Genomic DNA, 25,770 nt, shown 5'->3' with positions numbered 1-25,770 from the left:
AACAACAGCCGAGGCTGGACAAGCAGTCCATCCCTAGACGGACCGAGAGTGCCCAATCGATCAGAGTACAGCCGGGGCATCCCCTCTGCAGGCCGCCCTGCGCGGGGTTGGGGATGGCGGCTTCACGTCCCTGCCTGCTCCCAGGGCGAGCGGGCTCAAAGGGAGGGCCCATCAACAGGGGCCGGGAGGCAGGCGCGCACCCGGCCACCCCCAGGGGCCCCACACGGCGGACGGGCCCGAGCGCTGCCTTCTCCGTCTCGGGATCGCCAGACCTCCCGGAGGTCTGACCCAGCAAACCCGGCAGAAAAAGGACCATCGGGAAGGGGCGGAGAGGCAGGAGCGTACCCGGGCCCCTGGGGTCCCCGGCAGGTGGGCCCCGGGTCTGCCTTCCCCCGTCTCAGGATCACCAGACCTCACGGAGCTCTGACCCAGCAAACTCAGAGAAAAAGGACCATCGGGAAGGGGGCTGAGAGGCAGGTGTGTGTACCCGGGCCCCTGGGGGCCCCGCTTCGGTCAGGCCCGGGTGCTGCCTTCCCCTGTCTCGGGATCCACAGACCTCATGGGGCTCTGACCCAGAAAACTCGGAGAGAAAGGACCATCGGGAAGGGGCTGAGAGGCAGGAGCGTACCCGGGCCCCTGGGGGCCCCGGCAGGCGGGCCCCGGGTCTGCCTTCCCCCGTCTCGGGATCGCCGGACCTCGCGGAGCTCTGACCCAGCAAACTCGGAGAAAAAGGACCATCAGGAAGGGGGCTGAGAGGCAGGTGTGCGTACCCGGGCCCCTGGGGGCCACTGGGAGCCCCGGCGGGCGGGCCCGGGTGCTGCCTTCCCCGTCTCGCGATAGCCAGACCACGCAGAGGTCTGACCCAGCAAACCGGGCGGAGATAGGACCATCGTGAAGGGGCTGAGAGGCAGGAGCGTACCCGGACCACTGGGGGCCCCGGCAGGCGGGCCCCGGGTCTGCCTTCCCCTGTCTCGGGATCACCGGACCTCACGGAGCTCTGACCCAGCAAACTCGGAGAACAAGCATTTGCAATGCAATAGGTCTCGCGTTTATTAAAGTTAGAGCTGTTGGCGTTGAAAATGACAATGTTTTTTACTTTTGTTTCTTCATTTGCAGTTGAAAATTATATTTGCATAGTGCGATTGTAGAAAAAATAAAAGTAAAAGACATTGTCATTTTCAACGCCAAGCTCTAACTTTAACAAATGCGAGACCTATTGGATTACAAATGCTTATTTACCTGCCCATGTTTCAGGGTGCAGTAGCCATGGGGCCTCTTTTGGACTGGGTCTAGGGTTCCCAGATGGGTGTCAATGGAGCACAAGGACCACTACATGTTTAAAACTCCACATCAAGACTCGCTGGTTAAAGATCTCCCACAGAGAAGGCCTTGCCCAATCATTTCCACACACACAGGTAGGCTTTGTCACCCGGTCACCTTATTGCTTACTTGGGCAAGGGTTAACTCTTGGTAGGCTACAACATGGAGGTTGGTGATGGTAGACACACTTTGCTTTTTTTGTAGTTCGGATGTAGCTTTATGAAAGGTTATACCCTCCCAACTATGATTGTTTGGTAGTTTTTTAGTAGATTAATTTCAAACACTACGAGTATTAATATCTAGAGTATACATTTGCACGTGTGGGATATCCTGCATTTTTATATATCTCTAAAAACTAACTGTTCATTTTCCATTTGTATTTTTTCTTTGTCATGCGAAAACAAATATACTGCATTTGGCATGACTAACACAGGAAAGCAGTGTCCTGCATCCCACAGCAGAGGGAAGGGAAAGGCAGTGTAAGTGCTTGTTCAAAGCACCGCTGTGAGGATCGGGTTACACTGTGCAGCCATGAACAGACATGCAATGCTTAAGATACAGCTTCATGCCTGAGCAGGAGTCTGTGGTGCAGAAAGGAGGTGTTTTACTAAGCAACAAAAAAAAATGCATTGTAAATGCTTGTTTCGTTTCCAGCACTGCTATCGAGAAACGTATTTCAGCTGCAAAGGCCCCAGATGATGTTATTCTGTGGGGCTGACCACAATCCACCTAGTTTACCACTAAAAACCATGCCCAAAGCCCGTAAACAAATCGGGCATGTTTTGCTACGGCTAAAACTTATCACTGAAGCGAGAGTGACATAAAATGACCGCCGTGATGCTGATGCACAGTCCTAGACGACACCTTTACGGTTACATAGCACTAGCAGTCGAGTAACAAAATCAATGACTCCGTAAATATAACACCTGGAGGTTAGCCACTCTGTTGTACGGGTAAATGATCAGTGCCAGGTTTCAAATAAGCACATAGGGAGGGAGGGAGTTCTCAGTGATTAAAATGCACACATTCTGCAGCATACTTGAAAAGCTGAGCTGCTTACAAGCTCTCTGAAGCAAGCACATTAACCCACTCAGCTGAGTCCGTTTTAGAGAAGACAGTCAGTAACATGAAATACCATCGTTTTAAGGATTAACCCCAAGGATTAAAACTATTAACCTGTTTTTTTAATCTTGCTCTAAACACGTGTAAATCCTTGCACAGCGAGTCCTGGACTTTCAGTTTTAAAAGGAAGATACAACAGAGGATGAATGTCTGGTTTCCTTGCCCACGGCAACAATGCATACACCTCGAAGCAGGGCCCTGCGGTGTCTTGTTTTACTGCGTGTTGTACCAATGCCACTGTTTCATTGGGGTCAACAATAAAGGAATAAGAACAACAATAAAGGAACTCCCATGTTGCCAGTGTGTCTTCCTTTAATAATGGTGAAGAACCGCAGCCCACAAAAGGAGCCACGTTGTCTTGTCTACGTCTACTGTAGCTCCCTCTCACTCCTGTTAAAGACAGTAAGATTTAAATTGTGCTCGCAACACATGGGAATTTTATTTTTTTAATGCACGAGAAAAATATTGAAGAAAACGACTGTCAAAGAAACCTACTTATTTCCTATTCATTCACATGCTGAAAACGCCTGCACGCCATTTCCTTTCGTTTTCGTTACTTTTGTTACAATCTTGACACCGGCGCGGGTGCCACGATTGCATCAAATGTAAAGAAATAAAAAAGGACTTTTTTTTTCTATTTCTTACTTTTGATGCAATCGTGGCACCCGTGCTGGGGCTGAGATCGTAACAAAAGTAATGAAAACGAAAGGAAATGGCGGGTGGCCGCGAGCATAAAAAATAATGATAAAAAGCTGCTATCTCAGAATGGTGGTGGAGCGGGCAAACGTGGCATAAAGCTATTTCTTACTTTTGATGCAATCGTGGCACCCGTGCTGGTGCTGAGATCGTATAACAGCAATTGTAAAGGTCTGGAATGCAAGCTAAATTATCCGAATACCAAAGCTGGGAAAAGAGAGTCGGCCAGGCTGTTTTTAATCTGTGTGAGAAATATTTCGTAGGAGCTTGGAGCAGGAAACAAACCACCTTAGAGCTGAATATAAAACGCAATATGAAAGTGCACATGATGGCAGCGGCCACCAATGACAGCTTGTTTAAAACAAGAAAAACAAGCGGAAGTGATCGCGTTTGCGATCAAACATCAAAGTGGTGAAAGTGAAAGTAATCGAGCAGAGCATCAAAGGGCTGGGTGAGAAGGGAGGGGGTAATGCAAGGAGCAGCTGTGCACGTGCACGCCATCGTGCACTCAAGCCCTAGGCCAGCAAACCATGTGGGTAGCACTTTTCAAAGCCCACTTACAAAATGTCTCAAAGAGACAGCTTTCGCTGTCTCAGCGAGACCTAAAAAGGACCATCGGGAAGGGGGCTGAGAGGCAGGTGTGCGTACCCGGGCCCCTGGGGGCCCCGCTTCGGGCGGGCCCGGGTGCTGCCTTCCCCTGTCTCGGGATCCACAGACCTCACGGGGCTCTGACCCAGAAAACTCGGAGAGAAAGGACCATCGGGAAGGGGCTGAGAGGCAGGAGCGTACCCGGGCCCCTGGGGGCCCCGGCGGGCGGGCCCCGGGTCTGCCTTCCCCTGATTCAGAATCGCCAAACATCACTTTGATCCGACTGACCCTCTCCCTAGTAATCCGGAGGAAAATTACCCCCCTTTCTTGTAATCCGTGCGCACGAGGTGACAGAGGGGACCCTAGGCGCGAATGTACCCGACCTCCTGGAGCCCTCGCTGGGATCCGGGAGGCAAATGGACCCTCATCGAGACTTCCAGGCAAGCTCGGCCATCTGGTCGCGCACAATGCTTTCCTATGGGGCGACCAGATGGCCGAGCTTGCCTGGAAGTCTCGAAGGGAGTCCCTTTGCCTCCCGGATCCCAGCGAGGGCTCCAGGAGGTCGGGTACATTCGTGCCTAGGGTCCCCTCTGTCTGAAGGGACGTGCGCGACCAGATGGCCGAAGGGGCTTGCGCGACCAGATGGCCGAGGGGACAGGCGCGACCAGATGGCCGAGGGGAAAGGGAAGGGGAAGCCTCCCCGGGCCCTCCGGACCCCGCCCCGGGCACCATGCCGCGTGGCAGGACCCCGGACGGAGCCCGGGGCGGGGAGGCCGCCCTCCCTGGGGGCCCCCAGGGGCCAATGAACCCAGACGAGCCTGGGGAGGCTCCCCAGACACAACGGAACCCCGCCCCGGGCCTTTGGCAGTGCCGCAGGCCGGGGGACGGGGCCCGGGGCCGGAGACCCCGACCCGGGGCCCAGCCGGGCCCCTGGACCCAGCCGGGGCTCCCGGGCCCGCAGGCGCAGGGGAAGCCTCCCCGGGACCTCCGGACCCCCGCCCTGGGCACCCTGCCACGCGGCAGGACCCCGGGGCGGGGAGGCCACACTCCCCCGGGCCCCCAGGGGCCCCCAGGGGCCAATGAACCCAGACGAGCCTGGGGAGGCTCCCCGGACACAACGGAACCCCGCCCCAGGCCTTTGGCAGTGCCGCAGGCCGGGGGACGGGGCCCGGGGCCGGAGACCCCGACCCGGGGCCCGGCCGGGCCCCTGGACCCAGCCGGGGCTCCCGGGCCCGCAGGCGCAGGGGAAGCCTCCCCGGGACCTCCGGACCCCCGCCCTGGGCACCCTGCCACGCGGCAGGACCCCGGACGGAGCCCGGGGCAGGGAGGCCACACTCCCCCGGGCCTCCAGGGGCCCCCAGGGGCCCCCAGGGGCCAATGAACCCAGACGAGCCTGGGGAGGCTCCCCGGACACAACGGAACCCCGCCCCAGGCCTTTGGCAGTGCCGCAGGCCGGGGGACGGGGCCCGGGGCCGGAGACCCCGACCCGGGGCCCAGCCGGGCCCCTGGACCCAGCCGGGGCTCCCGGGCCCGCAGGCGCAGGGGAAGCCTCCCCGGGACCTCCGGACCCCCGCCCTGGGCACCCTGCCACGCGGCAGGACCCCGGACGGAGCCCAGGGCGGGGAGGCCACACTCCCCCGGGCCCCCAGGGGCCCCCAGGGGCCAATGAACCCAGACGAGCCTGGGGAGGCTCCCCGGACACAACGGAACCCCGCCCCGGGCCTTTGGCAGTGCCGCAGGCCGGGGGACGGGGCCCGGGGCCGGAGACCCCGACCCAGGGCCCGGCCGGGCCCCTGGACCCAGCCGGGGCTCCCGGGATCGCAGGCGCAGGGGAAGCCTCCCCGGGCCCTCCGGACCCCGTCCCGGGCACCCTGCCGCGCGGCAGGACCCGGGACGGAGCCCGGGGCGGGGAGGCCGCCCTCCCCGGGGCCCCCAGGGGCCAATGAACCCAGACAGGCCTGGGGAGGCTCCCCGGACACAACGGAACCCCGTCCCAGGCCTTTGGCAGTGCCGCAGGCCGGGGTACGGGGTCCAGGGCCCAGCTGGGCCCCTGGAGCCAGCCGGGGCTCCCAGGCCCGCAGGCGCAGGAGAAGCCTCCCGGGACCATCCGGACCCCTTGTCCCGGGCACCCTGCCACGCGGCAGTCCCCGGGACAGGACCGGGGCAGCATCCGGGCCCATCCAGCTGCCGGCTGAGGACCGAGAGGGGTCCCAGAGTACCCTGTCCCTAGTAATCCGGAGGAAGGCTACATAGCGGTAGGGCTCCTGCCTGAACCATGGGCTCGGTGGGCTCTCTGCTTCCCGGGGGCTGGGGGACAGCGGCTGGGACTCGGGCACGGGGAGGACCGACGGAGCTTTCGGGCCCAGGCGCCCCGGGGGTAGGACTGCCCGGGACCCGTGGAGCCCGTCCCTGGGCACTTTGCCACGCCGCGGGCCGGAGGAGTGAAGCCTGGGAGGATGTTGCCCGGGCGTTGCCCATCTGGTCCCCGGAAAAAGAACCGCCAGCCCCGGAGGGGTCTTCCGGCATAACCTGCCCATACTAATCCGGAGGAAGGCTACCCCCCTTTCTTGTAACCCACGCGCTCCGAGTGACGGAGGGGACCCTAGGCCCGGACGCGCCAGGCCTCCTGGAGCCCTGGCTGGGATCCGCGAGGCGAATGGACCCTCATCGGGACTTCCAGGCCGGCCCGGCCATCTGGTCGCCCCATTGGAAAGCATTGCGCGCGACCAGATGGCCGAGGGGAGAGGTGCAACAAGATGGACGGGACTGACAGGACTCCCATCTGTCCAACCCCGAGCCTTCGCGCTAGGGTTCCCGCCTGCCCACGCAGGGCTCCGTGGCTGCAGGGCTCCGGGGCTGCAGGGCTCCAGGGCTCCAGGGCTGCAGGGCTCTGGGCCTGCAGGGCTCCGGGGCTGCAGGGCTCCGGGCCTGCAGGGCTCCAGGGCTCCGGGCTGAAGGGCTCCGGGGCTGCAGGGCTTTGGGGCTGCAGGCCTCGGTGGCTGCAGGGCTCCGGGGCTGCAGGGCTCCGGGCCTGCAGGGCTCCGGGGCTGCAGGGCTCCGGGCCTGCAGGGCTCCAGGGCTCCAGGGCTCCGGGCTGAAGGGCTCCAGGGCTGCAGGGCTTTGGGGCTGCAGGCCTCGGTGGACGCCCGGGGGACCCATGGAGCCCGCCCTGGGCACTTTGCCTCGCCGCGGGCTGGAGGAGGGAGCACCGGACGCCCCGGGGAAGTGTCGTCCAGGCTTGGCCCATCTGGTCCCCGCCTGAGAACCGCAATCCCCAGGAGGGGTGTACCGGCATACCCGGCCCCTACTAATCCGGAGGAAGGCTACCCACCTTTCTTGTAACCCTCGCGCTCCGAGTGACGGAGGGGACCCTAGGCGCGGATGCGCCCGGCCTCCTGGAGCCCTGGCTGGGATCCGCGAGGCGAATGGACCCTCATCGGGACTTCCAGGCCGGCCCGGCCATCTGGTCGCCCCATTGGAAAGCATTGCGCGCGACCAGATGGCCGAGGGAAAGGTGCGACCAGATGGCCGGGACTGAAAGGACTCCCAGCTGCCCACACCGAGCCATAGCGGTAGGGTTCCCGCCTGCCCACGCAGGGCTCCGTGGCTGCAGGGCTCCGGGGCTGCAGGGCTCCAGGGCTGCAGGGCTCTGGGCCTGCAGGGCTCCGGGGCTGCAGGGCTGCAGGGCTCCGGGCCTGCAGGGCTCCGGGCCTGCAGGGCTCCAGGGCTCCGGGCTGAAGGGCTGCAGGGCTTTGGGGCTGCAGGCCTCGGTGGCTGCAGGGCTCCGGGGCTGCAGGGCTGCAGGGCTCCGGGCCTGCAGGGCTCCAGGGCTCCGGGCCTGCAGGGCTCCAGGGCTCCAGGGCTCCGGGCTGAAGGGCTCCAGGGCTGCAGAGCTTTGGGGCTGCAGGCCTCGGTGGACGCCCGGGGGACCCATGGAGCCCGCCCTGGGCACTTTGCCTCGCCGCGGGCTGGAGGAGGGAGCACCGGACGCCCCGGGGAAGTGTCGTCGGGGCTTGGCCCATCTGGTCCCCGCCTGAGAACCGCAATCCCCAGGAGGGGTGTACCGGCATACCCTGCCCCTACTAATCCGGAGGAAGGCTACCCACCTTTCTTGTAACCCTCGCGCTCCGAGTGACGGAGGGGACCCTAGGCGCAGACGCGCCCGGCCTCCTGGAGCCCTGGCTGGGATCCGCGAGGCGAATGGACCCTCATCGGGACTTCCAGGCCGGCCCGGCCATCTGGTCGCCCCATTGGAAAGCATTGCGCGACCAGATGGCCGAGGGAAAGGTGCGACCAGATGGCCGGGACTGAAAGGACTCCCAGCTGCCCACACCGAGCCATAGCGGTAGGGTTCCCGCCTGCCCACGCAGGGCTCCGTGGCTGCAGGGCTCCGGGGCTGCAGGGCTCCAGGGCTGCAGGGCTCTGGGCCTGCAGGGCTCTGGGGCTGCAGGGCTGCAGGGCTCCGGGCCTGCAGGGCTCCGGGCCTGCAGGGCTCTGGGCCTGCAGGGCTCCAGGGCTCCGGGCTGAAGGGCTGCAGGGCTTTGGGGCTGCAGGCCTCGGTGGCTGCAGGGCTCCGGGGCTGCAGGGCTCCGGGCCTGCAGGGCTCCAGGGCTCCGGGCCTGCAGGGCTCCAGGGCTCCAGGGCTCCGGGCTGAAGGGCTCCAGGGCTGCAGGGCTTTGGGGCTGCAGGCCTCGGTGGACGCCCGGGGGACCCATGGAGCCCGCCCTGGGCACTTTGCCTCGCCGCGGGCTGGAGGAGGGAGCACCGGACGTCCCGGGGAAGTGTCGTCCGGGCTTGGCCCATCTGGTCCCCGCCTGAGAACCGCAATCCCCAGGAGGGGTGTACCGGCATACCCTGCCCCTACTAATCCGGAGGAAGGCTACCCACCTTTCTTGTAACCCTCGCGCTCCGAGTGACGGAGGGGACCCTAGGCGCGGACGCGCCCGGCCTCCTGGAGCCCTGGCTGGGATCCGCGAGGCGAATGGACCCTCATCGGGACTTCCAGGCCGGCCCCGCCATCTGGTCGCCCCATTGGAAAGCATTGCGCGCGACCAGATGGCCGAGGGAAAGGTGCGACCAGATGGCCGGGACCGAAAGGACTCCCAGCTGCCCACACCGAGCCATAGCGGTAGGGCTCCTGCCTGCCCTTGCAGGGCTCCGGGGCTCTGCACCAGGGTCCCTTGTCCCGGGCAGATGGACACTTGGCAGGCCGCAGGACGTGGGATCCCAGGCCCTGACCAAACATCAGGAGGCCCGGGGCCGGTCCCTGCTTCTCAACGCAGCCAGGCCGGGGAGATAGGGGAACCTGCCCAAGCACGAGGGACCCCAGTCCCGGGCACACGGTCCCTCAGGTTGTGCGCTCGTTTTCAACAATTTTTTTTTCAAAATTCCGCGAAGAGGCATTCCGCAAATTCCGCCCAGCCCTACTCAAGACGCAGGAATGCATGGTGAGACATTCTAAAGATCTTGACAGGCAAGAAGTGAACAGTTTTTTTTTTTTTTTGCAAAAACATTTTTTATTGCATTACTCAAACACAATTGACATCCACAATGTTCATCTGGCCAGTGGCCGCCATCCGCTTATAAAATCACATCCAAATACAATCTGGGCCACTTCCACCTACCAATGCGCCGTCCCCAAACCCTCCCCTGAAATAATACAGCCCCCCCCCACCCACGTGTCAGTGTGCCGGGACGACTACTACCAGGATAACCTCTCTCAGAAGGAGCCGTATTAAGAGCCATGAGCCACCACAGACAGGCCCCAGGCAAAGAGGAAAAGGAGAGCCCCCGGCCCCCATGAGCCAATCAGCTAGCCTCCCCCAGGCAAGAAGTGAACAGTTTGTGTTAATGTTAAAGTGTTCATGATAACGACCTCTGCTCAGGGTGATGACCTGACGTAACATAACTTTTTTTCAGTAGTTCAGTTATTGATCCCAACACTACCATAACGCATCTAGGCCTTCCCGTCCATGGATTCTGCGGGTCATTTAAAACACGGCTGTCTGGGAGCTCTTATCTTTTAGGGTTCGGGCTTTATCGGGTATGGGGGGTGCTTCTTCCTTCCCTTCCTTCAAATTAATCCATCAGGCTGGGAACCCTCTTACTTACTGTGAATTTCATCATAGAAAATGTTAGAGGATGTGGCTCTGGACAAGAATAGCAACGCCCCTGCACCTCCACCGCGGCATGAAATTTCCATTTAATGAGCCTTCAGCACTCATCCAGGATGAACAGGCCAAGCACACCAAACGGACCTGTTTACTGGAGGGCGAGGGCCTCGACTACTGGGGAAGGGGAATCTTTAAAAAGGCACCAGAAAGTAAAAGAATTATATTGCCCCAAATCCCCATATTTTCACATTTTAGCAAACTTGCCGCTGAAGTCTGCCCTTTTTGTGAGAGAAAGGATTAATAGATAAACCGGTAACTCTACCAACATTCTAATGACTTGAGGACCACATACATATTTCTGCATCAGAGTTTAGCACACCAGCGAGCAATATGATCTTTCTGGCAGTACACTACACCCCCTTAAAGCTTTACAAGGTAAGGAAAGAAGGAGCAATGTGAATGCTCAAAATTACAAGTCGAGTTAATTACAAGTCACCGATGCTCCCGTGAAGCCATGGCCTTATCTACGCAAGAAACACGTCCAAATGCATCACACATGCATGCACACATTTCAACACAGTCACACAATGAGCAGTGACTGGGGCCTTCACGCGCCCTCCAGGCAGCACGACCTTAGGCCTCTCTGGTGAGAAAAAGTAGAGATAACACCGTAGTGGAGTGGGACTCACTAGGTAATGTTCACCCCTTGAGAACAATATAATCCTAGTATTTCAGAATTCTCTGTTTTCGGTGTAGCGCTTTGAAGCATAAAACAAAGCTCTAGGAAACAATACATACCAGTTCGCTTAGGCTGCAAAACAACAAGAGAGTATGGCATTTTGTTTTTATGTTTATGATTGGCATAAAACGTCTACATTCCGGTATCAGAGAGTACTGCCTCACCCAATCCCTTGCCGGTTTTAATCAATTAATTGTGCGTGGGAGTCTATACGCGAGGCCTTGGTATCCATTTGGAGGCTTCGCATTTTGCCACCACTGGCTCTGGGGACTATTATGCAGTAATTGGCTTCCGGGGATGCCGCTATGTTGCAAATCACTGCTGTGCGTGATGTCAGTTTTACTGGTCTTCAGGTCACGGCGGGGAAGGGGACAGGTCACTCTACTGACAGCTTCTCACATTCTCCATTAAGGAGGAGAGGGATGGAGAGATAGTTGTTGTGTGGCGAGGTAGAAGTCCTCTTAGTAAAGGGTGGGGGCAGGGCGCAATGGAGCCCCCACCCCAGGGAGCGCCAAGTGCAGATACTTCGAGGGAGATACCCTCCCGCCCCCGAAATTTAGCTCTAGTTGTGCCCCTGGTCACACTATGCACAGACATACATTCAACATAAAAGTCCCCTGCCCTACACGAGTTTCGTAATCGTGTACCTTGAAGTTCAGCTCTGCAAAGCGCAGATGACGTGACGCACACGGCACAGGCAGGCCATCCCCCGGCTGAGGAGATACCGCACTAAGAAGCTGGACACCGGCTTGCGATGCTCGTAGTCTGCACACCAGCATTCACAGGCAGTGATGCAGCACAAAAACACTTCACTTGCCGGTCTCCTCTACTACTCCTATTTGCTGGCGTCAATCGACATGAAACCGGGAGAAGCACTGCACACCGACCCGCTCAAAGGCAGCGCCTGCCTTCCGTTAGGATTCTTGCACGCCTGATGTGAAAGGGGTGTTTGAATCTGCTCTGCGCCGACCAACTGAAAGGTGCAGTCGGAACGGCTATGGCACTGCTCCAATAGCAGCGATGAGGTCAATAGGAGCCCACCCTTCCTGCAGCCAGAAGGACGCCTCAGCAGACGTGATCCATAACAGCAGGTAGCGAGGTTCTATTAATGTTTAGAGCGAGTTAGTTGCCAGAAAATGCACCATCTTAGCGGCACTGCTCATTTTTAGGTCTCGCTGAGTCAGCGCGCATGTGCTGCTCGGTCCGGAGAGACTTTAGTAGGTGAGTTTTCAAAGTGCTGCTGGCTAGCAACAAGCTTGCGTTCACGTGCAAACCGCCAGCCTTCAGCGCCATCTGTCTTTCCTCTGTCTTTCCTCTTGCTTGCTCCCTGCCTCCGCCCCTCCCCCCGCCTTCGCACTTACAAGCGTAAGCAAATTAGCCTGATGCAGCATAACATAATGGCTACTGATATACACCATTTTTATTCTGCTAACATTTCAGAAAGCCAACAATAATTCAAATCCACTTGCAAATACAACATACTGGGTGAATGCCACTCTCATGCCTGGGTGCTTGCATTTGCAACAGCACCACTGCCCCGAGGACAGAAAACGAACAAGCAACTCAAAATAACAATACTAGTTATGTTATGTTCGTTGTAAGGACATTTACGAGTGGCAGACTTGAATACTGCTTAGCCCTCCACAGAATACAAGAAAGAGAGATTTCTTCTGCAAGCCAATAGGTAAACAGCATCTCTGGATTTTACTAACTCTTTGTCGAAATCATCAATAAAATTGGGCTACAGCGCAGAAAAATCTACAAAATCTCCTTTAGAAGTGTAAGTTGCTCCATCGCCATTACACTTTTTTTCCTTCTGGATAATTGCATGTGGGTGGTGACATGAGAAACGCAAACTATTTCATCTGCAGGATGTAATACACAAATACATCAACATTTCTGCACAACATATATATCGAAATCGAACCGAAATGATGGCTCCATAAGTTAAATGATCACTGCTGATATCTGCACTGCTCTGCAAGTCAAATGTTCAAATCCCTGCAAAACAGACAGCCTTTGCGCCTTTCGAGGTCGGCAATTTGATCACCATTAATCTGGTATAGTAACACTGCGCATTTGCAGGGCTTACAAACGGAAAAGTGTAAAAATACTATTTGCAGAAGTTTCAATAACCGTTATTCATCCTCTTTGTGTGTTTCTGTGCATCTCTAAGAAAATGAGTGCGTTTGCGCGTTTGTACGTGTGCGCGTGCTTGCCTATGCGCGTGCGCGCATCTGTGCAGGTCTCAGACATTCCATTGTTGGTGCAGTTATTTCCACTGCTGTCATTCAAGACAATGAGTTGGGGACAAGTCCTTTTAATTAACTAGCTTCCAGGCGGCCCCCGTCCTCCGCCATCCTCCTGCAGCAGCACAATAGCTCTCTACAGGACAGTGCTGTGCGTTGCTAACTGGCATCTGATGAGATACTTAGCTGGTTGTAATAAAGCAAACAGAAAGTGGTTGTCAGGCTGCCATTTCTGTAACACTTTTTAATAACACTACTCCTCTAATTACACAGGGGCTCTTTATATCAACTCGGCGGAAGCTTGCTTGTTTTTTAACATGGAAAACAATTACATCATTATAGCAACAGACTGAGCGGAGCAGTTCATTTGCTGAGGCAATTATCTGGTTTCATGTCAAACAAACAAAAAAAAAAAAAAAACAGAAAGCACAAAGAAGGACTACAAAGCGTACATTTGTTTTCTAATTCGATGACATAATACATGCAGCATGTCTGTGGTTGTGTTGGATTATGCAAATAAACGACAGTCAAAATACATTTGTCACCTCACAAAGGACGTGCGCTATCAAATGCCGTGCCAGATATTTTAAATTAGTCACCAGCGTCTAGCCAGGGTTTCCTATCCGACCCTCAGCTGAAGGGAGAGGCTCAACGGAAGTGTTTTTTTTCTTCTTTTCCTGCGGGACTGGACAACTTTTCTGGGGCTCGAGTCTCTCTAAATAATCTGGAACATAACCGTCAAATGAACTGAAGTGCACAATTGAAATCAGGACACAAACACGATGTTTAACTTGGCACGGACATCACTTTGGGACTCCTCAGCAGAGCCTCGTGTTTTGTTTTTTTCAGTGATTTTACAAAATGATTGGCTGTGAAAAGTAAAGCTATGAGAATCACACCCATAAGCTCTAAGCACTTTTTAGGACTCGCTGAGTCAGCGCGCATGCGCTGCTCGGAGAGACTTTAGTAGGTGAGTTTTCAAAGTGCTGCTGGCTGGCGACAAGCTTGCGTTCATGCGAGAGTGCACGCGTGAACCGCCAGCCTTCAGGGCCATCTGTCTTTCCTCTTGCTTGCTCCCTGCCTCCGCCCCTCCCCCCGCCTTCGAGCTTACAAGCGTTCGGGATTCTCCCAGTGGGTGCATCTCCGTCAGGCAATATCACGCCCACCTTAAATGTATCTTCCATCGCTGCCTCAACTTGCTTTCTCTTTCCACAAACTCGATGTTTGTGTTCCTTTATTTTGAGATGCTTTTAGTATTACTGTTTTGTGACTTAAGGAACATTAAGGAAATGTTACTGTGAAACTGGACAATGTTCAGTGTTTATTTCTGATCGCAGCGGCTGCTTCATGTCCATTGCACCATTCAGGGAGTCGTTTCGTTGGCGCTTTCATGAGGACATGATGAGGAAGCTGGAAACTTTTGGCACATTCTCTTTAAAAGCACAGCATGTTGGCGACTGCTTAGTCGATTAGACCTACGTTGCGCTTTAGATCTCAAAGCGCTATGGTGGGTGCAGCAGTTATAACTCATGAAATATGGGGTGCAACTCACAAGGAGGGGGCAGGTTTGAGTGCACATTGGTTGCAATCGAACTCTTAAGATGATGGGCTGTGTGTATCCATTATCAGCACTCAGTCTTCGCTAAGAGATCTTGTTTTATTTTTGTTGTTGTGTCAATGCTTTGCTGCACCCGTTTGACTTACAACATGCTTTCTCTTTCTCCAAATTCGATGTTTGTGTTCCTTTATTTTGAGATGCTTTTAGTATTACTGTCACACACACAACCACACACAACCACAACCACACACACAACCACAACCACACAACCACACGCACACAACCACACAAACACAAGCACACACACAACCACACACACAACCACACATACAACCACACACACACACACACACACACACACAACCACACCCAACCACCCAACCACACACACCCAACCACACACACACACAAACACACCCAACCACACACAAGCACACAACCACACACACACACAACCACAACCACACACAAAACCACACACACACAACCACAACACCCACACACACACATCCACACACACAACCACACACACATACACAACCACAAGCACTCACAACCACAACCACACACACAACCACACACACAACCACACACACACAACTACACACACACACAACCACACACACAACCACACACACACAACTACACACACCCACAACCACACACACAACCACACACACACAAAACTACACACACAAAACCACACACAACCACACACACAACCACACACACAACCACACACAACCACACACACACACACAACCACACACACAACCACACACACATAAACACACACAACCACACACACACAACCACACACACTCAACCACACACACTCAACCACACACACACAACCACACACACACACACAACCACACATACTCACATACACACACACACAACCACACACACAACCACACACACACAAACACACACACACACACACACACACAACCACACACACAACCACAACCACACACACAAAGGGAGGAGACAACTGCAGCAGGACCTTCAGCTCGATCAGGACAGCAGAACCACCGGAAAAGGAACCCCTCGGCACAACCTGGGCAGCAAGAAGTTGACACTGGAGACATCGTGATACTATGAACAATAGTGTCATCAATGATCTAATCCAAACTGTAAACTGTGACAAATAACATCCCTATATATTGCAGTACCACAAAAACAGCAACAAGCATTGGCATTGCCAATAGGTCTCGCCTTTGGGAACTTATAAGTGTTTTGCCATGCAACAGTTGTTGTTGCACCAAAGATATTGTGCTGCATAACTAAATACTTATAAGGTGCCAAAAGTGAGACCTATTGGCTATGCCAATGCTTGTTAATATAGCAAAATGTCAGCCTTGCAGCGGGCGGCTACCAACTACCACTTGCTGAGTAAGACTGACGTTTCACTCCCCCAGCCAATCACTGGCTCTAAAGGGTTTCTGGCTGTCTTCTAGCCTTTTGGATTGGCTGTTGGCACTCTGGGCCTGTATTATTTACCTGATTTTATGTCTACATGTCCATTGGACAAAATAGACATTAAATCCTCTTACCCGTCACAAAAAACAACATGGCTCGGGAGTCGGCCAATATGATTCCCCCACCCCTGCAAAGTGCATTTGTGCTTAAATAATTTAAAATACATTTTCTTTTCGTTTTTCATAGCACTTTGCCGAATTCTTACACTTGCCGGCTTTCTACCTCGTCCATGTATTTCTATACAGAAGTGTATCTTTTAATGGCACGAACCTTTTAGCATAAGCCTCTTCAAATGTTCTTGTTCAAATCCTTTTTTTATGCCATTCTAGGTAGGCTGGTACTTTAGTTGTCCTCCAGTTCTAGAGAATTAAGGAGCGTGCTACCAAAGAGGTGATTACTAGAAAGGTTTCTTCCCCTCTAGACATTGGCAGGTTTTGTCTCTGCCTTACTGAACCAAAAAGTGCTATTGCCGTCTCTGGTTCCCGTCTTCTCTGCAAGGCTGAGAGCGGCACAGACTCTCTCCCAGAACTGTCTTAACATCAGGCAGGTATAGAATACATGAAGCCAGCCTCCCTCACCCAATTGCTGACAGCAAAAGCATCTATTCTCAACTTCTGGGTGCATCTTATGGAGCGCTTTTGGGGTGTAGTATGCCATCCAGCGTGTTAAAAATGACATTCTTCCAAATTTGCCACTCTTAATGCCTTGCTGGCATATTGCGAAATAACTTTCTGCTCAAGATCTGAGAAAGTACATTGCGTTTCCAGAGTGATCCTCTCTAAAATCTTGTTAACCAAAAGGGACTCTCTTTGACTCTGCAAAAATCGATACCAATTCCCAACCCTTTAGCTTTGTTCTAAAGAGAGCGGTCATATCAGGTGTGGCACCTGTGCTAGATGGAAAACAGTACTTGTTGAATAGATGCATGATCTGAAGATATCCAAAAAAGAAAAGCTTGCACCAGTCTCCACACCTTACTTGGACCTCTTGCCAATTAATACATCTACCACCAACTATAAAATGGCCCAGCTCTTTAAAGCCATTAGCTTTCCAAAACCTGAAGTGGCTACTCTGGATTTGGAGGACTAAGCTTTTACATTCTATAAGCTGCAAGTACTCATAAACTGCAGAGTCAGCCTTCAAGGAGTAGAATGCCTGAAGGCTATTACGATACTCCTACAATGTCTTGTATCTAGTTATCTTTGTAAGTTTTGCTGTTTTTATGAAAACCGGCATTTGGGACCTGGCTTCCTGAACCATCTTATCAAGACAAAAACAATCCAAAGACCCCTTACGGTGATTTACACGTACTATTAAAAAGGATGCTTCATAGGACGTACGAGCTTGGGGTAGTGTGAGCCCCCTCCACCCCCCCTTCCCCAGGGAATTTCACCCTTGAAGCCACCATCTTCCAAAAAAACTGCAGAAAAATTGTTTCCAGCTCTTTAAAATACGTCATGTTGATTTTTATCGGAAGATTTGTGAAAAGAAAAATCAGTAGAGGTAAAATCAAATTTTTTATAAGGGCTACACAACCAATCAATGTGAGAGGAAGAAGTGACCATTTATCAAGTAGATGTTTGATTTTTTTCAACATGGCCTCATAATTCAGTTTATAAATTTCTGCATACTGATTGGTGACAAATTTCTCCAAATATTGAATCTGGTCAGGGGAAAGAGCTTGCCATTTCAGTCTTATTATGGTTGATTTTATACCCCCCAATTAATTCAAACTGCACAAATTCTGACTTTCAGGTCTAAGGTATAAAATAATATCTTCCGCAAACAGTTTTAATTTCAACATTCCTGCTATTAGTGTTTTAATCTCCAAGTATTCTCGAATCCTAATGGCCAGGGGTGCAATAAAAAAGGTAAACAGCACGAGCGACAAAGGACAGCCCTGACGGGTGCCCTGGTTTGTATCGGCCGTCCCGGGTAGGTTAGAATTTGTAAAAACCTGAGCCTATGCCCCTTGATATTTATTCTGTAACATGTTAAAAATCTGGGAAGGAATCCCACCCTTCCAAGACCGTAAAAAAGATTGAACGCCTTCTCTGCATCGACCATCATTATAAGTGCTGGTGTGTGCTTAGTTTTAAAAAAGTCAAGTGCTTGGATTAAGAATCCAGTGAGAGATGACATTAAGCTCCCAGGCACAAACCCTGTCTGGTCCTTGTGGATCACATTCTGTGCATCTGGGATATTTTAGTTTGCCCAGACTTTCATTAAAACTTTATAGGCAGAGTTTAGCAGACTGATCGGCCTATGCGAGTTAACATCCCTGGGATTCTTACCCTTCTTAACAAAACTAACAATGCTAGGGGCATATAATCAAGACAGGCGATAAAATTATTGCCGCTTTAGTGCCAGAAAACTGCCGCTAAAACGGCGATAATGGGCTTGATAATATGCTCTATGGAATTCCAATTGAAGCCCATGTTAGATGTGTAGGACATCTAACATGGGCTTCAATTGGAATTCCATCGCCTGTCTTGATAATATGCCCTGTGGTTCTTTAAAAGTTAATGGAACCTCGATCTCCTGCCTTAATATAATTAAAATGCTCAACCAAAAACGGTGTTAACTCTTCTAAAAACGTCTTTTAAAATTCTTTTGAAGGCCATCATTACCACAGGCTTTCCCTTCAGGCATTGAGGCAAGGGCTTGCTAAATTTCAGCTGCTGAAATATCTTTAACCATCTCTTCTGCCTGCATACTTGATAGCTGCAGCAAGTTTCTATCATAAAAGTATTGATGTATTGCTTCTTTCGGAGCCATATATTTCGTTGTGAATAGTTCATTGTAATGGTCTAGAAAGATTTTGGCGATCATGTCCTTTTCGGACACCAGGGTCCTCGTCCCCGGCTCCTGAAGTTCAGTGATTAATTCAGCTTCCTGCTTAACCTTGGTCAACCAGGCTAAAAATGTGCCTACCATTTGACTTTCCTCATATACTCGCTGCTGAAATGACCATGAGCTATTTATTTCTTTTATGATAAAAAATTGCATTAACTCCGGTTTTGCTTAATTTTGCTGTCCTTCCACTAAATCTCCACCCCCCCCCCAAGGAGCTATTCTTCCTCAACAGAGCAGTATCGAGTTCCAGCTGAAGTTCGCCTATATGTGCCCCTTCGGGTTTTGGATTGCGCAGCCAAAAAAGCCACCATCTGCCCATGCATTGAGGCCTTAAAAGCCCTACAGACAGAGAAGAGTGTTGCTGTGTCCTTGTTATTCTGAAGAAACTCTTCTCCATTTTCTTGTTCTAGTCATCCATTGCTGGTTTGAGAGAATGAGTCGATCCATCTGCCACCCGGACCTTTCCCTCTTTCTTGCATCTATTCCAATTTCAATTATGACCAGCAAGTGATCTGAGAATGAGTTAGTCCATATTTCTGAGTTACGACAGTTCAGGGAGCGGAAGATAAGAAAAAAATTGATACGAGAGGCAGACTGGTATTGACGAGAATAGCAAGTATACTGCGAAGTTTCCCAATGAGCCCTTCACCACGGATCGATTAATTGATAATCTTGTTTCATTATATCTAATACTTTTTTAGTCTTAGGCTTCAGTTGTTTTTTTGTTTTATTCCAAGTATCCTTTGCCAAGTCTTGGATAAAATAAACCCCCCCCCTAAAATTATAGGGCCAATCGCCCCTCTAACTAGGTCATTGATCTTCATAATAGTTGTGGGATCGTCTACGATTGTTGCATAATAGTTCACAAAATTTTAAACAAAAACCATTTACCCCGGCTGTAACCCATATCCATCTACCAAAGGGGTCTCTCCGGACTTGAGGAATCTCCCAATCTATCCCTTGCCCGAAGTAGATGGCTACCCCCCTTATTGCCATCCCAGCAGAAGCAAAATATGCCTTGGAAAAAAATGTAGGGATAAAGAGCTTTGGTGTGTTTGTTTTAAGATGGGTTTCCTGAAGAAATGAAAAATAAGTTAGCTATCTTATTAGCCCACCATATTTTTGCTTACTGGATATACTATTCACATTGACCGTAACTATACGAACTTTAAGACCCATCCCTGAGATTATTTCTATGGAGTTGAGGCATCTCCATCAGAACACTTCTCACCAATACCTTTTCCTCTATGATTCTGCTCATTTTTAGTAACCATGCCCCCCTACCCCTATGCCCACCCAATCCCCCCACCCCTGGAGAAAGGAGAATAACCCACAGTACCCTTCTCCTCCCTCCTCTGGTTAGTACCCGTTAGACCTGGCACCTTGGTGTGGGTCTCCCTTCCATTTTTTCTGTTGCCTCATGTGTTTTTGCTGGTGTTAGATGCTTTGGGCACTGTGCCACTGCTGTCCAGTGCCACAGTGCAAGTGCTCCCTATTGTAAATTGATGTATGAATTAGTGATTCCATGATTGGTTGGTTTGGGTTACCTGTCAGACCCTAGTACAGTGAACCAGGAGTGCCCAGGGCTGGCAATCCAAATACTGCTGGTGGGCTTGCTGCACTGGTTGTGCCACCCACAGAAGAAGCCCTGTAAAAGTGTTTTATAAGGCCTGCCATTGCAGAGCCTGCGTGCAGTCTGGTACTGTCATGCTGACTGGGCAAGTGCACCCACTTGCCAGTCCCCAAACCTTCCCTTTTCTTCATATCAGACACCCCTATGGTAGGCCCAAGGGCAGGGTGCATTGTAAGTATGAGGTAGCACATGCCCTGGTGTGTGTGGCATGTTCTAATAGTGAATTACAGCCATACAGGGGAAGAGGTGTGGCGCAGCAGCCAGGGTGACTGACTCCAGAATTGGGGGCTCACGGTTCGATCCCCAGCGCTGGCGGCAGATTAGCCCAGCACCATGTGACTCTGGGCAATAGCTTGCTTAATCTTTCTGCCGGCCCCCAGAGCCTAGAGACCCTTATGGGTGATTGTTTGCGCTTTACAAATGTGGATTATTATTTATTATTTTTGTTTTTCACTATTTCAAGGCCACCTCTTCTCCATAGGCCAGTCAGGATTATTACACCCTATAATCCTAACTGACTCAGGGAACATGGTAGAAATTCAAGTTTAGTATGCCTGAACTCAGAATGATACAATACATCTTTTAGTGAAGTTGGTTTTAACATTCTGTGTTTGAAAATACCACTTTTAGAAAGTAGGTATTTTCTTGTCTAACCATCCAAACCTGCCTCTGCTAGGCTGTGTATTCCTTGTCTGGAGTTTGAGTGACAGGGGCTGGGGGATTCCAGGAGACAGGGTGAGTCCGCCCAGGGCTGAATAGAGAGATCTGCATCTAGATTGGTGGGAGGAGTTGCACCTGGGACCTGAATAGGGCTGTTCCTTCCCTCCACAATGCTGGCTCCACCTCCTATGGTGTGTCTGATGTCTCTGCCCTGCACTCTGAAAGGAAAGAAGGAGTCTTGTCAACAAAGTGCTCCAGGGCTAACCAGAACTGGTTTGGACTAGGCAAAGGCCTCTCTGCCTTCAGAGAACAAAGAGAAACTGGGTATAAATATTGGGACCCAAACCCAAGAACTTTAGATCACTTTGGGAACAAGAAGAAACCTTTGCTGAGAAGTGGAACCAGAAGAAACTGAGAAGAGACTATCCCTAAGCTAAAGTGCTGCTCGGGGGATTGGCCTGCAGTGGTTGCCTTACTGCCAAAGAAAGGAGAAAGGACTATGTGTGCATTTTCATTCAACTTGTGAAGGATCTCCAAGGGCTTGGAAAAGAGCTTGCCTCCTGCTGAAGTCTCAGGGACAACAGACTTCACCCACCAGCTCCACAAGAGTTCTCTCGAAGTGCCTGCAGTTGTGCTGAACTTTTTGAGGACTTGCATGTCGCAAGGAGCTGGAAGGGCGTCTCAAGAACCAGAAGCGTGTCGCCGAACTGCCGCTTCACAACACGAAGCGCCTCGCATCGCCTGAGAAGAGGATCGACGTCGCAGCAAACGCCGCCGCATCTCCGGGAAGCGTGTTGCAGAAGAATCGTTGAGTCAACGCAGGTCCACCGTAGTGCCTCGCATCGCCAGGAGAAGAGGATCGGTGTCACAGCAGCCGCTGCCGCATCACTGGGAAGCATGTTGCAGGGCCTGTTGCGGCTCATCGCAGGAGAAGAGGATCGACGTCGCAACAGGCGCCGCCGCATCTCTGAGAAGCGTGTCGCAGGGCCTGTCGCGGCTCATCGCCGGAGAAGAGGATCGACGTCACAGCAGGCGCCGCCGCATCACCGGGAAGAGTGTAGCAGGGCCTGTCGCGGCTCGCATCATTGTGAAAGCAACTCTCATCGCCAGGGGAGAGGATCGACGTCGCAGCACACACCGCCGCATCACTGGGAAGTGTGCCGCAGGGCCTGTCGTGGCTCGCATCGTGAGGAAACATCTCGCTTCACTGGAGAAGAGGATCAATGTCGCATCAGGCGCCGCCGCATCACCAGGAAGCGTGTTACATCAAGAAGAAAGCGCCATCTTTGTTTATTTGCATCGGATCTTCAACGCATCACCGTCTTTGCAACACTTTCGTTGCCCTGCGTGTCGCATCTTAAGGAACATTGAACTCTGAGTGTCGCATTTACCATCTTAAGAGAACTAAGCTAAATTCTACCATTTTAAAGTAACTGTATTGTGGATTTTTTTCGGTTATGGTCTTGTGATAAATCTATATAAAGAATACTTATTTTTTATATAAAACTTGTGTGGTGTCCATCCACAGTGTTTTCACTTGATTACTGTATGTTTTCACAAATGCTTTACACACTGCCTCTGAGATAAGCCTGTCTGCTCGTGCCAAGCTACCAAGGAGGTGAGCAGGGGTTATTTTAGGAGTGTACCCCCTTACCCTGACTAGACGCAAGGGTCCCTATTTGTCACAGGTACCTACCTATGCCAACTAGAGACCCCCAAATCTAACAGCGCCCCTGCTGAGTGCCATAGTGCTGCACCCTAGGTGATTGGTCCCAAGAGCTTGACAAATTCCTTCCTATGGCATGCTGCGGCTGCTGACATGTCGGGAAAATACGACAGCTGGATACTTAATTGATAAAGAATCGTAACTTCTGGGTGGCATTAGTAAGTATCTGCTCTTTAATGCGCTAATCTGCAAAGTTCACTAGAATTGTCCATGGGGGTTTTGAGTTGTGAAATGGCCGAGACGGTACCGTGTGAGCTCTTGTGATAGTAAGATCTCCTGAAAATTCTGCAATACATTCTTTTTGATAAATGTCTCAATCCATTGAAGAGGTTCGGCCCCTTCGCATCCTTCTTGAACTCCAACTAGACGCAGGACCGCTGAGAATGGTTTTCCAGCTCCTCAACTTATTTTCTAATGAGGATTTCTCCTTTCTGGCTCAGCTGACCTGCTGCTGCATAGTGTTCATCTGGTCCTCGAGCTGGGAAATCCTGGACTCTGCCTCTTGCATTCTAGCTGGGAAGCTGCCGACTGCTTCCTCAATTTCCGTCAGATGATGATGGATGGATGCTATGTCACTTGCTTGCATTATCTTGAGTTCTCTTATTTCATCCAAAATAAGATTTAACATGGTATTTATATAACATTGCATAATAGTCCCATCTCCTTGCAGCTGTACAGCCTGCTTGCCTAACAGCCTGCCTGACTCTACCTGTGCCTGTTCTTGCTGCCGATTGGCAGCGATGCCTTCTGTGTTTGGAGGCTGAGGCTGTGGCTGGGACCATGGCTGGGAGTCTGCTGAGACACTGTTCTCCTTCTGGGGCTACCTGTGATTACCCTTGTTTTCTGGTTGAATCAGATGCAAAGCAGAGGATTGATCACATAGCGACAGACCAGATTGTGTAGCAGCGGGAGGCCCATGCAATGTAGATTGTGATCCTTTGTTTCCCATAGGTCTGACTAGTGGTATTTTCATTTAGATCCTCTTGTGGAGGGTGAGGTTAATTTCCCCTTTTGAGTTGTCCCTGCCATTGGTTCCTCTCCTCTTCATTGCCCTCTGGAGCCCGGTTGCGTTTCTTTAAAAATTTCTGGTGCTTCATTTTGTACAGCAAACTCTTCCTCGGGCCCTATTTCCTCCTCCAACCACCCTTGTGGTATACTCTCCATGACTAGATTCCCCCCTTCTGGCCTCCCTTCTGGACTCTAATGTATCTTCTTCTGAGCTCAGAGGACTTGAAATTGTTGCATATCCGCATCGTGATTTTAGACTACGCTCGGCTCTTGCCGCAGCTGATGTATCCTTCATGTGAGCTGTTCGTGTTTTAGTTTTAAGGCTCGCCACGGTATCCACATTGGCCATTATATTTGAGAGTTTTTATGCTTCCCCATTATATCCAGCGCCAGGATGCTTTTACTAAATTGAGAGGGGGGGGGGGGGGAACAAAACCAGGGGCGGCTGATGTTAGTGGGCAAAAGGGGCATTGCCCTGCCATCCTGAGCCTGAGGGGAGAGGCAAGAAATAAATGTAAAAACTAAGCAGCCGAAAATAAATTTCTACTTGCTGGCTTACTTTTAATGAGACAGCTGTAGTAAACTGCAGACGTCCTGCTGCGCATGTGTCTGCCAGGACAAGGTCATCTTTCGACCTGAAGGCACAAGCTAAAGCAGTGACATCATGGCAGGGGGTGTGCCGAGTTAAAATGCAGTGGATAAGGCTGCTTATCGGGGGTTTACAAAATGGCCCTGGGGGGAGTTGGCAGAACTCTATTCATTTCAATGGCAGGGGGTGGGGCAGGCTGAGAGGGAGAAGGTGGTCGTGGGTGCCAACAATTACGAGTCATCATGAGAGGGGCCGGGCTGTAGGAGGGGTGCAGCTCGCTGCTCTCCTCATTCCTTTCCTCATGTGTAGTGTGCTTTCACTTTTTAAAGTGTTATGCAGCTGAAGCTGAGCCATGTCTCGTGTTTGTTACAGCTAGGCTCAAAAGAATACAGGCTGGTAGTTGCCTATTTTCACTTTAAGCTGTAATTAATACACTTAGCTTTTAGTGGATTTTTTATTTGCTTGCAGTTGAGCAGTCATGTGGTGTTCACACAGGAGAGTTTGTAGTTAAACACAACCCAAAGGTATTGGTGCGCATTACAGGAGCGCCTGCTACATTACTTATGGTCAGATTTTTTAAGGCAACAGAAGGCTAAGTGATTTGCCCAGAATCACAGGATATACTTGGGCCGAGCGCTGAGAGTGAGCTCACAGTCTGTCTCTCTCTGTTTGGCTGTTTGTTTCCGGGCATACACGCTTGCTACTCTGCTGTGCACATTGTGTTCCTGTTTCATTGCTGTGCACATTTTTTGGGCAAAATATTTTGTCCGGAGATGCGTCTTTATTTTTTTTTCATTACCTACCCAGCCCTCACTCCCTTCATTCTCCCCCGCTTCTATCATCCCTGCAGGTGCACATTTACATTTTTGAGATTGTCCTCGTAGATGACGGCCACAGCAATTTTGCATGAAAAAAGGCAGCCCGCAGCACAATTTTGTGATGTGTCAGAGCAGTTAATCGTTAAAGCTGCCGCTTAAACAAGGTGCTAGAGCACACTTTGAGCAGAACACTTTAATATATGCTAATACATATCTTTGTAGCTGCAAACCTCACACACGGGCTGGTTGGGGGGAGGGAGCGAAGGAGCTTTTTATACAAGTTGGTTCGATTTTTTCCTAGCAGGGGAACTAATATTGACGTAATTTACAGCTGTTGGCACGCTGTGATTGAAAATTATTGCGAGGCAATTGAGTTAAGTTATTTTATTGGGTATTTGCAGGGTCACTGGAATTGTGCGGCAATGTAGACCCAAATTATGTGGTAGGGTTGGCTAAATTATGTGGCCTGAAAAGACATATTTGGCACATAATTTAGTGAAAGTCTTTCTTCATTATTATGTAATTTTTACACGTTGGTGCTCTGTGGGCAAGGGTTTCACCACTTTAGTATCAGTTTCACACTCAAATACAGCAAAAAGCAACAGAAAGT

The 25,770-nt window shown here is 51.8% G+C and overlaps 1 pseudogene across 1 annotated transcript in view; it reads right to left on the bottom strand.

Moving 5' to 3' along the window:
- The window catches only part of LOC146871127 (acidic mammalian chitinase-like), a 285,562-nt pseudogene that overhangs the window by 119,921 nt on the left and 139,871 nt on the right, over positions 1–25,770 (bottom strand). The gene's annotated exons all lie outside the window — the stretch shown is intronic.

This window comes from Triturus cristatus, chromosome 1_1 (assembly GCF_964204655.1).
Source record: "Triturus cristatus chromosome 1_1, aTriCri1.1, whole genome shotgun sequence".
Lineage (NCBI taxonomy): Eukaryota > Metazoa > Chordata > Amphibia > Caudata > Salamandridae > Triturus > Triturus cristatus.
This window is presented reverse-complemented; position numbering and strand designations above follow the sequence as displayed.